This window comes from Epinephelus lanceolatus, chromosome 23 (genome assembly GCF_041903045.1).
Source record: "Epinephelus lanceolatus isolate andai-2023 chromosome 23, ASM4190304v1, whole genome shotgun sequence".
NCBI lineage: Eukaryota > Metazoa > Chordata > Actinopteri > Perciformes > Serranidae > Epinephelus > Epinephelus lanceolatus.
Window position 1 is genome coordinate 8,476,929 of NC_135756.1, and position 18,415 is coordinate 8,495,343.

The 18,415-nt window shown below is 41.3% G+C and overlaps 1 protein-coding gene across 1 annotated transcript in view; it reads left to right on the top strand.

Moving 5' to 3' along the window:
- The first annotated feature begins 8,281 nt into the window (after window positions 1–8,281).
- LOC117249088 (liprin-beta-1) overlaps window positions 8,282–18,415 on the top strand; it is a 44,516-nt gene continuing 34,382 nt past the window's right edge. The window contains exon 1 of the mRNA XM_033614472.2: window positions 8,282–8,417. The gene's annotated coding sequence lies outside the window, so the exon portion shown is untranslated. The remainder of the gene's footprint in view (window positions 8,418–18,415) is intronic.

The window sequence follows — 18,415 nt, forward strand, 5'->3', positions numbered from 1 at the left end:
CTATCGGAAAGCATATCCTGACTTTATCTGAGCTGTCTATTTTATTGCCTTTATTTCCCATTTATTATCTTGATTTTGGCCTTCCTTATTTTATCTTTTACTTAGATGACATTTTATAACATGTACTTTGCTTTATTCTGGGATCAGAATGGGAATGGAAATCGGTATTCGTGGATACTTACTAAGATATCTTCATCAGGAGAGAAAAAGTCAGCTGGATGCATCCCTGATTGTATATTTTCCAAGTCTAGAGGTGATTTGGAAACACATGATTTAAATATCCGTGTTACTCAGACGTTATCCACCTGACTAATCCTCTGATTCAGCCGCATGCCTACCTTACATCCACACACTGTGATGATCTTAAGCTGTAGAGTAATACAACCTCTATCAGCACGCACCACATTGATCCTTGAATGCAGCCAAGGAGCTGATACGTGGAAGAGAACCGGATTCTGTAATATGTTTGACACAAATATATGCTCACTCACTAACCACTGCATTTATATGAATCTCTGTGATGGTGTTATTTGTATCAGAGGAGGAAAATGCGCATGCTGCTGTTTACCGCCGAGGCACTGTCAGGTAAACTACCTGCTTATACCTCCAGCCTTCTGTCCTTTCATACCACAATTATTGCTCTCATTCTTCAAATCATTTTCTTTAAATGTCCCGAGGATGCGCTCAGGGCTTTCTCTTCTTATGTACCCTGGGCATAAAATGAACTTCAAAATGTTGTCACCTTAGAGGCATTTCCTTTCCCTGAACATTTTTAAAGGTCTTTTAAAAACTGCCATGAGTGAAACATGTTCCTGCTTTGTGTTGTCCTTGACCTTGTTGGACTGTGTATGGACGTCACTGGTATAGCTTGCATATCCCTTTTCTTCAACACATTGTCACTCCGACCTCGTCACATATTGATGTTTGGTTTCCACGTCCACATATGACGTGCAAGCTACGTGCGTTGGTTGTTGATGTTCTGGGACGCCGTGTCAAGTTCTGCCTGTTATATGCATTGTCATCTTTAAAGATACACTTCTGTTTTCACAGGAAATTTAATGTTTACATACAGTCTCTTTAAAAACAATAATGTTCTACGTCGGTACAACACTGTGAATTGACTTCTTTTTTTTCCTTCAACAACAAACACATGGTTGGGTTCAAAGAAAAAAAGAACAGGGTTTGGCTTTACAATCCTATGGGACGTGAACACCGCTCTCATTGGTGAAAGTCAGTGTTTGTTGGACCCATTCACCACCCCTCCTGCCCCACTCGCACTTTCGCCGCCTTAACTTTCGTCCTTGTACCACCACGTTTACCCCTTACACCAGGTGCCACTCCTGTCAGCTAACAACAGGAAACTGAGGCTACAGTTCACACAGGCTCACCAAAACTGAACAATAGAAGATTGGAAAAACGTTGCCTGGTCTGATGAGTCTGGATTTCTGCTGCCACATTCAGATGGTAGGGTCAGAATTTGGTGTAATGGATCCATCCTGCCTTGTATCAACGGTTCAGGCTGGTGATGGTGGTGTAATGGTGTGGGGGAGATTTTCTTAGTATCAACTGAGCATGGTTTAAACCCCACAGCCTACCTGAGTATTGTTGCTGACCGTGTCCATCCCTTTAGGACCACAGTGTACCCATCTTCTGATGGCTACTTCCAGCAGGATAACGCACCATGTCACAAAGCTCAAATCATCTCAAACTGGTTTCTTGAACATGACAATGAGTTCACTGTACTCAAATGGCCTCCATAGTCACCAGATCTCAATCCAATAGAGCACGTTTGGGATGTGGTGGAACGGGAGATTCACATCATGGATGTGCAGCCGACAAATCTGCAGCAACTGTGTGATGCTATCATGTCAATAGGGAGCAAAATCTCTGAGGAATGTTTCCAGCACCTTGTTGAATCTGTGACACCAAAAATTAAGGCAAGACCTGGAAGAACACACCTTGTATCTCAGTGGGACGTTCCTGGCTTAATAAAGGATAAACAAATTAAAAAGTTACATTTCAGAGTGGAGTGTAAAGTAAAACTACAGGTTATGGGAGCATGTGTTTAGTCTTACTACAGCGTACTGCTTTACCATTATCATATTGTTGCTGGGTGAGTCAGTGCTGTTTAAGCTCACACTGTCAGGCTGCATTTTCTCCAGACTGCAGTCTGAGAGACAAATTTCCTTCAGTTATTTTGCTCCAGCGACAGCCGGTTACATCATGTCTAAAGTAAATGTGCTTGTTGTATTATGAGGCAAAGTCAAGGCTCCTTCACAAAGGCAACTTCCTCGGTTCAAACTCCAAAGATCATGAGAACACCTCTAACTCCACCTACTGGTCTGTGTTTTCGCCTCAACCCCAGACATCAGCCTCTGACTGATGGAGAGCACAGAGACTGTGTGAGGGAATATTCATCAGCAGACTGAGAGGGATTGTTTTTTTTTTGGACAAACTACAGCTGATTATTCTAAAATGGATTCAAAATGACTATGACCTTCCTCGCTAAGAATACGGCTTTTAATTTGCACCCAGTGTAATGTGATTTGTTGTCAGTTGGCTCCCGCCGAACCCACCCACCCACGCACAAGACACTTTATTACAGCCTCACTAACTCTTCTGTGAACTGCCCCTCACTTATCGCATCACCTCTTCTGCTTGTTCTGCTGCTGCTATAGATACTGGAACAACAGTTTAATGCTGATTATATGTAGTTTGCACATCAGTCTGTTCAGTATCACAGTTTTAAGCCTTCTGTTGTCCAGTTTGTTCACAGACTGTCCTGTATTTAGTGTGTTCACTGTTTTATGTACTGTCTTGTTTGTCTATGTTGCATTGAAGACATAAAATAAGATAAGAGAGGATAAGATAAGACTTTCTCCTCAGGAGAGAAATTAGCTTTTACACTTCAGAAGCAGAAGAAACATACGGAAGTCCTGAGAGGCAAAAGAGAAAAAACAATTCTGGTAATCCATTTTCAAAGTCTGGTCTAAATTGTTTTCTCTCCTGTGTGTATGACTTCATCACATATCGACATTTGGTCACGGACTTTCCACGTCCAGATACAACATGAGAGGTACCCTGGGTGTGTTGGTTGTTGACGTTCTGGGATGCCATGTCAAGTTCTGCCTGTTACATGCATTGTCTTCTTTCAAAATACACTTCAGTTTTCACAGTAAATTTAATGTTTACATCCAGTCTCTTTCAAAATAAAAGCACTGCGTCGGTACAACACTGCGAATTGGTGTTTTCTTTTTCCAAACACGTGGTTAGGTTTAGGCAAAAAGAACAGGGTTTGGCTTTAGAATCTTACGAGATGTACCACCCACCTTGTCAGAATTTTGCCAGGAACTGCGCATTGGTTCGACAGCCCATTGTTCCGACCATATTAAACTCATTGTTCCGAAGTCCGTTCCGAAATCATCATGATGCCCTGTGGTTAAGGTCTGGTTAGGTTTAGGCACAAATACCACTTGGTTAGGGTCAGGAAAAGATCATGGTGTGGGTTAAAATGAAAAAGAAAGTGAAAACACATAAGCCGTGGGCCTGCTCCGCCTCAAGCCGGTCGCGGCGCACCATACGCCCGCTGCGAGCCGTTCAGCACCGAGGACAGTCGGACTAATGGGATGTCGAACCAATGGGCTGTCGAACCAATGACATGGACCCATTTTGCCACCATAACTTTCGTTCTCGCTATTTAACTATAATGGCGACTAGCCGCATATTACGCCAGAGTTAAAGGACGCCTTTTTCGTCAGTATCTGATGCCACAAGGCACTGCCCAAGTGCCAAATTTTGACTACTTCGCAATGAGACTGGGTTGGTTTTTTTTTCCCAGGATAATGTTTTTAAGTTCCTTTTTTTCATCTGTAAAAAAACAGGTGGAATATGTTTTGCCAGGTATAAAAAAAGACATGACAGTAATGTTACCTAACTTGCTAACACACAATATATGTAACTTGTGTTTCGAGTGAATGGAGAACTTAGAGCTCACCTGGAAGAAAACATGAATGCTCTGAGTCCTAATTAGAACATAGGGTTGTAGTGCACTTCAGCCCCTTGTGGCCAAAATGAGTACTACAACACCAGATACTTCTACACATCCAGACCAAAAAAAACCCACCAAAAGTTTAATTCGCAGACGAGAAAAACCCAAACCTAAAGCAATTCTTTGTTTTCACAGATGAAAAAAAAGAGGAACTCAAATAGAGAGGAACTTTAAAAACCTTTTATTTTCACCTGTCATAAACACAGGAAAAATAAAAGCCTGATCCGCTGATACAAGGCAGGATGGATCCATTCTTTCATGCTGTTTACACCAAATTCTGACCCTGCCATCTGAATGTGGCAGCAGAAATCCAGACTCATCAGACCAGGCAACGTTTTTCCAATCTTCTATTGTCCAGTTTTGGTGAGCCTGTGTGAACTGTAGCCTCAGTTTTCTGTTGTTAGCTGACAGGAGTGGCACCTGGTGTGGTCTTCTGCTGCTGTAGCCCATCTGCTTCAAGGTTGGACAAGGTGTTGTTGGTTCAGAGATGGTCTTCTGCAGACCTTGGTTGTAACCAGTGGTTATTTGACTTTCTGTTGCCTTTCTATCATCTTGAACCAGTCTGGCCATACTCCTCTGACCTCTGGCACCAACAACCATGCCATGTTCAAAGTCACTTAAATCACCTTTCTTCCCCATTCTGATCCTCAGTTTGAACTTCAGCAGGTCGTCTTGACCATGTCTACGTGCCTAAATGCATTGAGTGGCTGCCACTTGATTGGCTGATTAGCTATTTGTGTTAAGGAGCAGTTGAGTGGGTGTACTTCATAAATTGGCCAGTGAGTGTCTAATACTACTTAAAGTTGCCCACATTACTTGGGTACATGTAACTTTCCCCACTGGTTTTAACTCATGTTATATGAGGTAGGACAGCTCATATAAGGTGTTTGCAACAAAGGAAACATATAGAAACAGTTTCCTTTTGCAGAGTTACTGCCACAGCCACAGCAACACATTTCATTTAGTGCACTGATGAGATGAATCCAGGTAAAAGTCATTATCACTTCTGCAGCAGTACAGATTAGGACTAAATCAAACCATCAAAATGCAAATACAGAGCATCTTAATTAAAGTTTTAAAGCACTGAGACAAATGAGATATGGCTGCAGCTGAGATGTCGCCAAGCATCCTTTGTTTTGGTAATTTTTCATCTTATTACTGTCAGAGACTTTAATCACAGCAGTTTGTGATTTTACCTTCTGTCATCAGATATTTAGCAGACAGTGTGATCGACTACACTGCAACAAAGAGGCTGTGAAGATTATTTCAGCCTTTATAGGTAACTGACCAAATACAGGAGTATTTGTATTGTTGTCATTGTTTTTTATTTATTCATTTCAAATGCTTTTCCATATTTCCAGTACTTTGTGGTTTTATCTGTCTTGGATGGCTGTTAATATGTTTGCCAAACAATGCCAAATAAATTTAAATATATGTGTAGCCTACATTAGAAAACTTTTTGTGTGTTTAAACGCATGCGCAGTGTAAAGTTGGTGGAATAACAGATATTGCTTCCGGTACAGACTTTCAAAATAATACAATGATTTCATTAAATAAAAATGACAAAAAGGCCCAAATGTTGATTGCTAACAAATAGATATTTAAAATGACAGAAATTATTGTCCAAAATGGAAAAACCCTTATGTTTTTGAACCACACTGACTGTCTGGATGAACAAGGTCTTTCGTTAACCATCACGAATCGTTTGTTGAAGGGGTCAAAAACATAGTTACTACAAGAGTAAAAGTAAAATTCATTCAAAGGAAAAAGATATATTAGAGACTTAAGAGGTAACAGAGAGAGTTAAGATTGATGTCCATGTCAGGGATACAGACAAAATTGAGGACGGACAAATAGTAACTAGTTGAGAAACCAAGTTAGGCAGCTTTTTAGATTCAGTATCAACTCACAGAGAATGTTGTATGTTGGACAGCATACTGAGTCAATGCTCTGATTTTACTATATAGGCTACATAATAAGATCAACGTGTGATGTGGACATAGGTCAGTGGTTCCCAAACTTTTTGTGGCTTGTGACTCCTTCAAATGAAGCAGTACCAGATGAGGCCGCTCCTCCTCTAATTTTAAGAGACAAGAAGAACATCGAAATATGAAAATATAGTAGCTTGTGAAATAAAGAAATTGCCAAATTTCAGAATCATTCACTAAAAAATATCTCTGCAATGGAATAAAAAGAAGCTGTTATTGAAATTCTGATTAAAAAGCTTCAACAGCTACACCTGCAGGGAAGCAAGATGGGAAAAGGCAGTCTGGGTGATGTGGAGGTTAACTGGTGACTCTAAATTGTCCGTAGTTGTGAATGTGAGTGTGAATGGTTGTCTGTCTCTATGTGTCAGCCCTGGTGACCTGTCCAGGGTGTACCCTGCCTCTCACCCAGTGTCAGCTGGGATAGGCCCCAGCACCCCGCGACCCATAACAGGATAAGCGGGTATGGAACATGAATGAATGAATGAATGAATAGTGCTAAAACAACTTAAAAATTGGCTGAATAATCTGGTTGAAAGTCTGAACTTTGTATTAAAAAATAGTGAAAGATCTCTGAGGCTGCTCTCACCCTTTAAGGGCACAAATGGTTCAGTCCACCTGTGCCCTAACATCTGTCTGTGAATGCAGCCAGAGCCGAGTGAGTGACCACTAACGCTGCTGGACTGGAGCACCAACGTACACTATTATGTCTTCCCAAAAAAGAAACTCAAAGCAAGCAAAGCAAACTGATTATTTTTTTAATTCAAAAGGTCCTCAAGAGATACGTGGCTCAGGAGAAGAAAGTTGGGGGGCCCTCAGCGACTGCTCATGCATAGGGCCCAGAATTTGGTGCTACGCCTCTGGTGGGGTTTTTAAGAAATCTTATTTGTCTTACTCGTGACTGATTAAGGTAACATAATGAATACACATGCAACCTCCTCCATTTTACATAGCTTTGATTCAGTACATCATGCATCTCTGTTTTGTAACAAATACAAAGTCACTTACTCATCACTGTATTCTTTATGATTTGATGAGTTGGACGTCACTGACCACTCACAGACAACAGCACTGGTATATGTTTATCTATAAGGCAATATTGGGCAAACATCCGGGCGATCTCTGCACCTAGTTACCAGCTACTCTCCTCCAAGTGGTTGCTTTTTAATGAACCCAAGGTTTTATCAGATCTGGGGAAAACTGCATTCTCCTACTCTGCATCTTGGCATGTCCAAGAACAATCTCCAAAATGATCTAAAACTAGAAACACTTATATCCATTGATGAATTCAAGAAGAATGTGGTGACAGAGACATGCTTCTTTTTCCTGATAGTTGTTGTTTCATTGTGGATTTTTGTATTATCTGTAGTGTTTGTTGCATTTTAAATGTGTTTTGATTGGCTGCTACCTTGGCCAGGTCTATTTTGTAAAATAAATGTTCAATCTCAATGGGACTTCCTGGTTAAATAAAGGTTAATTAATTTAAAAATTAAACAGTAAGCCATTGTTGAACTGCTTTATTTTTCATTTACCATAACAAAGTAGAGATAAGTTGCTAGCTAGTGTAAAAATAACATGATGCCATGGGTTGGATTTTCGTTAGTGGCCGTTTTGGTAAGGAACCGGAACCAGGGCGAGTGAGACAGGATCCGGAATTTGATGGATGCGCCTTTCCATCAAAATAAAAGCACCAAGCTAATAAAAATGTGGTGAAACTTTTTAATTTAAAGAATATAATTTACAAGAAAAGCCCCAAGCCATTAAGTTAATCAATTTTCTTACACCCCTCATCACCCCAAATCGATGGTGCGCCAGAATTTAAAGTTTTACTTTGGTGAACACTTTCACTTTGGTGAATTTGGTGAATTCCGGATCCGCTCTCTAGACCGGAACCAGAATCCAGACAAAATTCAGAGTGAACAGAGTGAGTAGAAACTCTGCAAGGCTACCTCATCACAGGTTAGGGCCCTAGTGTGGAAATAAACTTTGAAAATATAAATGATTTTTTTTTACAGTCCTGAAACAAGTTCAAAATATATAGTATTTAAAAAGAAAAAGGGCAAAACCTCTCTTTCACTCCTTAAATCTGCTTGTAACCCCTCCAGTTTACCTCAGCCCCGGTTTGGGGAACAACTACCAACAACGGATGGCTTCAACGCTTTTATTTTGAAGGCCGTCTTCCCGGAAGTGTCCCTCCGGTCTCTTTAGCTTGACGCCTTTTGAAATGGCCCCTCTTAGTTTGGATGAAAACTTCAGTTGAGTGTGAAACTCAATGGGAAGGTGAACGCGAACCATGAAGCTCCTGTAGAAAGTGCCCAAAGTGTTTGGAATAAAGCCGCCGGAGACTGCAGGATCCCTCCTCAAACTTTTATCGGTCGAAAACTGTGAGTTTAACCGAAGTTTAAATGAAGTTTAAGAAACAGCCGCTAGTTTAACGGTTTGTTTGTTGCGTTGCGCTGCTAGCTTAATTGCGTTAAAACTGTAACGTTACGCCTTTTAATTGAACGTAACTTTGCTAGCTAACGTAGCGTGACTAACAGTTTAGCTTAGCTCACTTTTACTAGTTTTTAATATTATCTAGTATCTAATATATCTTTTTATTGCTATGGTTAACGTTACTAATATAATTTCAGTGTTTGTGGTGACTTAAAAGGAATAAAATAGATGTGATTTTGGCTCATAATTAATTTTTTTATTGACGTTTTTATTTAATTTTCTTGCTTTTGCGTGCCAAGAAATTCCCATAGCTAATATACTTGTGAGTTTTATTAACATTTTATGGGTTTTTTTTAATGGCAAAATCATTCTGCAACTCAATAACTGCATTGTTAGTGCTTTCATATTAACAATACTTATATAAAACCTACTAATTTATATCATATACCATCCACAGAGAAGAACAGATATGAGAGAGTCATATTGACTCAGATTTTATACTTTTATGGGTGTTATATTTGTACCAGAGAGTTGAATTGTGCTAGCTTTTTATGTGAAAACTGTATTTTTAATTTAACCACGGCTAATTTATGCATCACATGACCATTAATGTCCAAGCCAACTCATGAATCACTGCGGTGAACCTCCACTTTGGCTCCCACCCACGTCCACTGTTTAAAAGGCAGCAGCAGCCAGCAGTTTAAAGCTGCTCCTGGTCCAGCGTCGGCTCCTTTCATTATCAATCTCAGACTTCTGCTGCCTTTGTTTGGGTATACCTCTGCAGTCTTAAGTTGTTCAGGAAAAACCTCCCTCCTGAGGCGCTGCATGACCTGCTGGCAGCCTTCCTCCCTGCATACGGCTGATGATGTCTTGGCTTCCGGGCAGTGAACTGAAAGCATAACAAAGGATTTTATTTCTCTCTCTGACAATAACCATATTTGTATCCCGCCACCGCCACTACCACACTCTCAGGGCTAATGGTGGGCTGCTCAGAAAGTCCATGCTGTTGCACACTTGCTTGCACAGCTATATCTGATGTTACACTGTTAGAGCTGGCATAATAAAACTCATTTTCACACTGCAGTGATTGTTTAAGACTTAGATCTCCTGGCACCAGTCATCTTGTTTTCCCCAGGCAGCAGGCATTTATTTGTTGCACAGTCAGGTGAAGAGGAGGAAAAGTCCATTATTGGTGTTATTTGTATTGGCAGCAAAATTGCAGTAAGATCAACATGGCACAGAACCCAAAGTTTTCTAGTTTTTAAGTTATTTATCTTGAAGCCACGTGTCAAGAAAACTGTCCAGGCCTTTCTGTGACAGGCACCTTTTTTTCTGACATTGCATTCCCTGCATTCCTGGTGCAGTACTTGTGGTGGTGTATTTTGAAAGAAGGGAGCTGTCACTGTAGTGTCACATGATATATGTGGATGTTTACAGGCTTCTGAACTTGAATTAAAATCCTAACTTAATCTGAAACATTTGTCTCACAGGAATATAATTAAAGGGCCCAGTTTTAAATCTGATCTGTACACGTGGCTTTTGGAGTATTTCAGTTTTGTCGGTGCATAGAGTGCAACATAGAGTGCAGCAGGGACTGCAGGGAAATGGCCATTTCTGACAAAGAGGAAGACGTTTCTCCAGAATGTGACAGGAAACGCTTCCTGATAGGATTGAGTGACGGTTTTCCTGTGTGTAGGGATGCCTCTGTGTTTATGGTGTCAGTCATTTTAGGCACTACTATAGAGCTCGTTTGACTTTGCAGCATTTTTTTTCTCAGTTTAAGGCAGCAGCTGTGAAACTGTGCCCTACAAAGACTTCATACTGCTTCTGTGCTAAGACCTTGATAACAAAAGCTATGAAAGTCAGTTTTTCTTGGCTGGCGGTGATCTCTTACTCAGTTCCTCCTGCCCCCTTTTCCACAATCCTCCTTTATTAGTTTCCCCCTCCAATGTGATTTTTTTTAACTATGATGTAGTTTAGGGCCACATGGAAAAACTGTAAGAACTTAAGATCAGTGTCGCGCTGCTATCATGTGAGTTTTTTGAAAGACAGAGAGTTGTTTGTGCAGTGTCTCAATGTGGCCGCCGCTGCACCAGTTTAAAGTCTGGGCTGTTGTGACTGTCAAACAGTCAGACCTCACAGCAGCCCAGACTAAAAGTCCACTGGACCATCTCTCAGGGGGGAAGTGTAAACAAAGGCAGGGTGTTTGGCTGGTGGTTGGATTTCACGTGGGATTGACTTGCACAAGTCACGCTTCAGGTCCACATTACCTCTTCAAGTGCTACTGTAACTATTACACATGTGCTGCAACTAATTGAGGTCAGAGCTGAAACAATGAGTTGCTTAACTGATAACTACTGTTTTGATAACAGATTAGTCTGAGTCATTTTTCAATTTGAGAAAAAAGCCCCCAACACTTCCCTAGTAGGAGAATTTGCTGCTTTCCTTTGTCTTATGTGACACTTGATATTGCAACCATATTAAAAGGTTGACTGTTGGTGCTCTATTTGAAATGAACATATATATTTACATAGTTAAAGGGAGTATAAATGAGTGTTAAGTGGGTAAAGGCAAATACTGAAACAGCTAGGACAGTGTGGTAGATTCAGAAAATTACATTACTGTAATTGACTCTTCGCTAAGTCCCACCCCTGGACGCAGACTGGCCAATCATAACATAGCATCGGGCTGGCTCAGACCAGGGTCCGACAACAACACAGCTGTGCTCCATTGACTCTAATGCAGTCATTTCAGATTTGTGGATTTGGAGCTAAATGTTGTGCCTGTGGCATGTTGTGTATTAATGATACTCGTTACCTGGAGAGGTTGGAAAAAGATATACGTTTCTTCCCTGTTCCAAAATCAAAATCAGACCCTGAAAAGTGTAGGGTTAGCTAGCTAGCTACTGAAGATATAGCCTACTGAATGTATACACATGCTGCTTTTGCTTTTTAATGATTATAACAGTGAAACAAAGACCGACCCTGCTGTACAGGAACCAGTGAAGGGAAGCAGGGAAACTTTGCTCATATTCAACCAGCTGTGTGTCATCGCATTGTGCGCAGATAAACGTTGTTTGACTTCCCTTGGAGATCCCCACCTGTTGGGTGGCAGGGGTCCAAAGGCTGGCAGCACAGGGCGAAGCCAAACACTGTTCATCTGCACACACTGTGATGCCACACAGCTGGTTCAATATCAGCAAAGTTTCCCTTTATATTCATTGGCTTCTGTGGCGATCAGCAGTGATGTGGTGGTTCACCTCTACACTGTTATCAGCCACTCCTACTGCTACTAAACAGACCGCCACAACCACAGATAATTGAATTAATTATGGTTAATTTACTCAAAAAATGATGCTGAGATCAAAATACCTCTTGCAAGAAAAAGCACAGCATGCAAGGAACTTACAGGAAACTCCAAACTAACTTGTGGTGCTATCCAGTATCATTGTTGTTGGCTGTAAATTCAACTAAGGATGGTCGATGTCTTGGCAACTTGGATAACAAAGCTTTTTAAATTAAAACACAAGTGCACCGGCAGCTTCTGGGTAATGAAATCTGACTTTGTCATATTTCTCTGGATGAGTCTGATAGCTTTATTGAATTAAGGATCCAATGTCCCTTTAATCAAATGCCACTGGAGGCTGGTGGTTTAAGAGTGGTGGCAACAACACAAGCACACAGTATATCTTCATAACCCAGCAGGATAAAGACACACATTATTTGAACTTGTTTTGATTGAGACTTGGTGTTTAAAACCTCAAGATAATTTGCTTTTGATCCAGCAAGCAACACTGCAGTCCACCATACTACGACAACTTATTGAACTACAATTACTAATGCTGCTTCTAGTGCTACTTTGAGCCAGTTCAACTCTGATTTGCGCATCTGTATCACAGCTGGAAGCAGGCTAGTGGAGCACAAGTGTTTGAGGCACCAGCAGAGGCGTGTGTTTGTGTATATTCATATATATGTGTGTGTGTGTGTGTGTTTGAGCCCGACCACTCAGCGTAGGGTCAAGTAATCCCAGCCCACTTCTCTTTTAGAATGCATTGTCCCTCCCCCTCCACATCTCGTCCTCTACATCTGGTTGATATTAAAACCACCTTACAGCCAGTCCAGTTTGATTCTCAGACAGTTTTGTCTCTCTTTAAAATCGACTTGGAAATATTACTTCTGTCAGATACTGTAAGAAAGATGGCACTGATACCTTTTGACAGGTTTGTGTGAGTGAAATGTATAACCATCGTACAGTATCAGTTACAGAGTCATGGTGGGTCATGGTGGTATTTATCTGTTTTTCTTGTAGTCTCAACAAACCTTTAAAAAAAAAAAACTAAAACCAGTAGTATGAAAGTCTGTCCCACAGTTCTTTCTGACTTGTCTGTGGCACTCATCTCCAAGCCCAGTCATTCCCCCTAAAGATGGAAGCATTTCAAAAGAGGTCAAAATATATATCATTTTGTTTAATAATTATTCAGTGCACCACAAGCAGAGCGCAAAGCGTACTCTAGGCACAGGCAGAGCAGCAGAACGCCTGGCGCAGTAAAAATGGAACTTAACCATTCATTGATTCATAGCGAAATAGAACCAGTGACAGCACTCTCATTTTAGTGTTGTCCATTGTTTTTCCCAACTTATTTTAGATGAAACCTGCTGCATTCAATGGAAACAGTGCACCCCACAGTCCAGCGCTGTTTAAAGTTTGCTTTCACTCGCCTCTGCAGCAGCTGCTCCTCTAACCCATCAATCTGATGTACTCAGATTGATCCGACCACCAACTAATCAACTGATCAATTCCCCACCCAAGAGTTCCACTAGCAAAAACCTCCAAAGTCAGAGAGGTAGAGAACTACCGCCACACATAAACTAAGCGCAAAAAGTAGGAAATTTGTGTTAGGCTTTCCAGCGGTATAAGATTTATTTAGAAGCATTGTTACAACAAAGAAATACTGTACCAGTTTATTTCCCTTTTAAATGGTGCCACATTTGTAAGGAACATGTGTTTGTGGGATGAGCAGCAGAGCTGAGTATGTCGTTTGCGCCCATGAAAAATTTGCCAAATCTTCTCTGCCAATGCCAGAGAGTTTTTTTTTTGTTGATGACTCTTGTTTGGTGTTGTTTGGTGGATTGGATGATTGAAGTCTGAAGACACAGATATTGGCAAGTTGATAATTTATTAATTTAACAAACAGGAGCCTCAGTAGCGTGTGGAAGAAGAATTATTGTCAAGAAGCAGTGTTACAACAAAGGAATAATCTACCAAACAGAAATTTCCTTACTTTTTGTGCTTAGTTCAGGTTCTGATTCTGAAGAAAACACTTCAAACAGCAGTAAATGACGCCAGGATCGTACTGGACGCAGAAGCGCCATGAAGTGCACCAGTTTTCCATGGAGTGCTGCCCACAAATCTGGCAAGAAAACCCACCAGTAATCTATTATGAATGATATAAAGGAAATATTTGCTTTGATATAAATGATCGGTTGATAATAATTGATAAAATATGCATCACAGGCTTCCACATATTGGCCTGGTTAAGTTGGGTCAAAAGACAGAGCGAAAAAGACATGCCAACACATACAGACACAAGCAAACGGAGACAGAGCTCTAATGCGTGATTAGAAACGAGTGGAGAAGCATAGAGCATAGAGATATATGCGTCTGATGTGAACAGCCAGGTGACTGCTGACGGGCAGCCATGCAACAGTTGTCGGGGTGCTTCTGCAGGAGCATGTCTTGTTCTTGTGTTGTAGTTTTGGTTAACAATGGAGGTAATGCTTGTTGTAGGATCAGTTCATTGGCTGTTTTGGTCTTTTCAGGGCATTAGTTAACAGATGGAAAAATACCACCAGCCTGACAGGAATGAAGTCCTCAGGGTTTTGTCTGACAGATGGAGGGAGGGAGGTCACAGAGGTCAGCGGGGATGTCCGTACCAGGCACTAGTGTTTGGTTTTTGGGATAAGTAACCTGCTCAGGAATGTGTGTAGTACTCACTCCTACACTGTGGCCTTATCAATCATCATACAGACACTTCTGCACATGTTTTGGGACATGGACCCTCATCTGTGGACTCCTCTTGAGGTTTTGGTCAGAAAATTCCTCACGGATGACCTGCTCATCACTGATGCGAAAAGAAGTGGAAAATATCTCAGCCTGGCATTTTAAAGGGTTTTGTGAGTCTGAAGAGCAGACCAGTTAACGTGGCAAGTTTCAGTGCTGTTTTCTGCCACATAACCAGCACAAGAGCAATTCCTGCTTTGATTCCTTCTCCGTCTTAAACCTATGTTCTGAAATGCACATGAGCTGATAAGATGTTCTGTTTTCCGCTGAATTGGATTTCTCATGAAACTCATAACACCAATTTGATGTGGCTTTTATCACAAGACAGCAGGCGGAGAACAGCCTCAATTATGGTAACACACTGTGAATTGTTTTATCATTTTGAAATGTTTTTATCCTGCTTTCCTCCACACCCGCGGTTGCACCATGACCACAAGACTGCATTAGATAGTCGAGTAAAAGGAAAAGATAGCACACACACTGGTGTTTCTCTATTTATGCCGTTTGTTGTTTTCTGCATTCACACAGAGAGAGAAAATATTTGGATCCTCAACAAAAAAAAACATCTCTTTTTGGAAAAAGGAACAAGCTTTAGGTTTCTCCCATGGGGCGCAACAAGCAGCTGACCAAACACAGCTTCCACCCTGGTGTGAGTGAGTGATGGTTTCCCATCAAACTATGGAAATACCTGTGGAGGAAAAAGTATTAGATGTATCTGTGGAACCTCTCCATGAATCGCCCACGAGAACCGTAAAATTTAATTAGAAAGGTGTTGTTGTATTTGGAAGTCGGCGGTATTTCCTGGCATGCTTATTGACCAGAATCCTGCTTTGTCCTTAAAACACTGATTCATGTGTGCGTCTACATCACCAGAGCTGTATATAACCAATCTTAAACATACAATATGTATTTTTCTGCCACAAGTGGTCGCTCAGTCAAAAGAGAAACAAAAGACACAGCATTGCAGTCAGCTTCTCCTGGTTAGGATTCCTTTGTTGAGTGCTTTGTTGCCCTACTGTGTATGTACGGAAGCGCTCTTCTGTTGTAGTTTGTTGTTATGGCAGTGGCCCCTATTTTGCAAGTGTGCATGAGTTGAAGTAAAGGTTTAAAATGTACAGTTTGTTGTTGTTATTGAGCTAATATTCTTCAGTGTTCATTGTTCAGGAGGTTATTACCGGGAGCCAAATTATCCAGAGAGGTCTCCTCTTCGCCAAAATAAACAGACCAGGTGATTTAAATCGGTAAAAAGACTGAATAAAGCTGTTACGAATCAGTGTTTTTGTTGAGATAAGCAGCTATCTTAGTACCTGCAAATGTGTACTCACCTGATAACTTAAGATCCAAATGTTCAGGAGGTTTTTACCAGGAGCCGAATTAGTTTCAGAGGTCTCCTCCTCTCCAAAACAAATGGACTTGGTGATTTAAACCATTAAAAACACTGAATTAAGCAGTTTCATGTTGAAAATGACTATTTCACCAATGCTGTTTGGTGCGGCAGGGGCTAGAGCTGAGCTGCAGCTAACGTCTGCTCAGCTTGTTTCTCAGATAACTTAACATCCAGGCGTTCAGGAGGTGTTGACCAGGAGCTGAATTATCCGTAGAGGTCTCCTCCTCTCCAAAACAAATGGACTTGGTGATTTAAACTGTTAAAAACACTGAATAAAGCAGTTTCATGTTAAAAATCAGTATTTCTCCAATGCTATTTGGTGCGGCAGGGGCTAGAGCTGAGCTGCAGCTAACATCTGCTCAGCTTGTTTCTCAGATAACTTAAGATCTAGACGTTCAGGAGGTTTTGACCAGGAGCCGAATTATCCGTAGAGGTCTCCTCCTCTCCAAAACAAATGGACTTGGTGATTTAAACTGGTAAAAACACTGAATAAAGCAGTTTCATGTTAAAAATCAGTATTTCTCCAATGCTATTTGATGCGGCAGGGGCTAGAGCTGAGCTGCAGCTAACGTTTGCACAACTTTGTTTCTCTGATAACTTAAGATCCAGACATCTGATGACTAAAATCCTTCATCTGGTTAAAAACAAAGTTAAAAACGACTAAGATGTAAAAAGTGTATCATAAATAATGTGGCTTAAAACTGGATAAAAATGACCTGAGACCTTAATGCATGCACAAAGACGATATGATGCCACTGAGAGGCGATGATGACCAAATGATACAGACAACACTGGTCTTGTTGTTTTTAGACTTTTAGACTGAAGGCTTAAGTTGCATATTACATCATTAATGAAATGTTGGTGGAGTAGAGAATACAAAGCAGTGTGTGTGATGTTTTGGGAGAAAATGGCTCCCCTTCCTGTGGAGTGTATCGTTGAAATTAAGCAACAGCACTTAAGGCCCCTTGTTTTAACAGCAACCCCCAGCCCATATTGAGGCCACTGGTTTAATTACGCTCTTAATGCCCATGTTTTACCCTGCTGGGTGTGACACTGTGACCCCTAAGAGGGAGGAAATGAAGTCAACTCTGCAGCCCCTGCCCCCTCTACCATTGGACTTGTGAACAAGTAGAGCCACTGTTTGCATGTTGTTAGTTCTGGTTAAGCTGCCCTCTCCACGTACTGTATTCTATCTCAAGCCCTTTAAATCAGATTTGGTTTGAAGTGATAAGTGGTCAGTGCGAGTAAAGGAGAGGCATGTGATAAGTGTTTGAATTCAGCAGTCATGGGGATATTTTCCAACTTTGTTATGGAAGTTTCAGATGCCGAGCATGCCAATGCTACGAGGCCTGAGACCCCTGGGAGAATAGTGTCATTATTCCGGATAGGAGCCTGCCCATAAGCACCCGTGACCGCCGGAAATAAGGCTTGCTGGGTAATAAGTCTTGGAGATCACTTTGTTTTTTGTCTCTGAGGGAGCTTGTTTTCTGTGGCACAGACTGCAGGGTTAATTTGATGCAGCAGTCATTTGAGAAGGAAGAATGAGAGCTTGTATCATAACAGGATTAGTGATAATGCTGTTGTTGTTTTTTGCAAATGTAAAGTAAAAACATGCAGGCATGCTCTGTAGATTAAAGCTGGTGCTGGTACAGGAGAAAAACAATGCTCTGAGAATCATGGAGATTAGGCCTGCAACTTGCATTTATGATACTTAGTCATTAATCAGAATTAACCAAATCAAATCAAGTTTAGTACCAGCACCCAAAGGTTCCTGTTTTTTCAGTACTTTACTCTTTGTGGTGGCAACAACAATTTGATTTATGAACAAGCTGCAGTCAACAAGTGTTTCTTGCCCTCTGCACTTTTCTGATCATACATAGAGCTAAGTCTGTCTGCCTATTTGTGTATGTGTGTGTCTGTGTCTGCCCCTTTCTCTAGCCCTCTGTTTAGACACAGCTGATAAATATGTAGAATACATATGTAATGCAAAAAACACAATCACAAACAGCAGTGATACAAAGCGATTTCTGGAAGAAAACCAGATGGAAACTATTGGTGCTGCAGTGATAGTTTTGACTCGCTGGGAAGCCGATGGAGCTCCATATCTGGCCCCCAGCAGCGGGGCAGTTTGTATTTCTTCCACCTCCTTTCTTAATCTCCATTGTCTTTGCCACAAAGCGCCCTGACCTTTGCTAAATTTCGGTATCTAAGAGCGTTCTGACAGGAGGCAGAAGCAATGCAAAGAGTCCTGAAGTCGAGAAGCAGCCTGTGAAACTCTGTGGCCGGCTGTCTGGCTTAGGGACTCTTTGCAGTGCTTCTGCCTCCTGTCTGAATCCAGCGCTCTCACCCAAGTGTGCTCTCCAGTTTGGCCCAGATTGACATAATGTGAATAGGTACTTAGAGTATAGACATAATTCAGTCACTACCCTCAAAAGTACGGAATTTGGTACCCAACTCTAGACATGACTAATTTGTCTTTCCCACCAAGTTCCTGTCTTC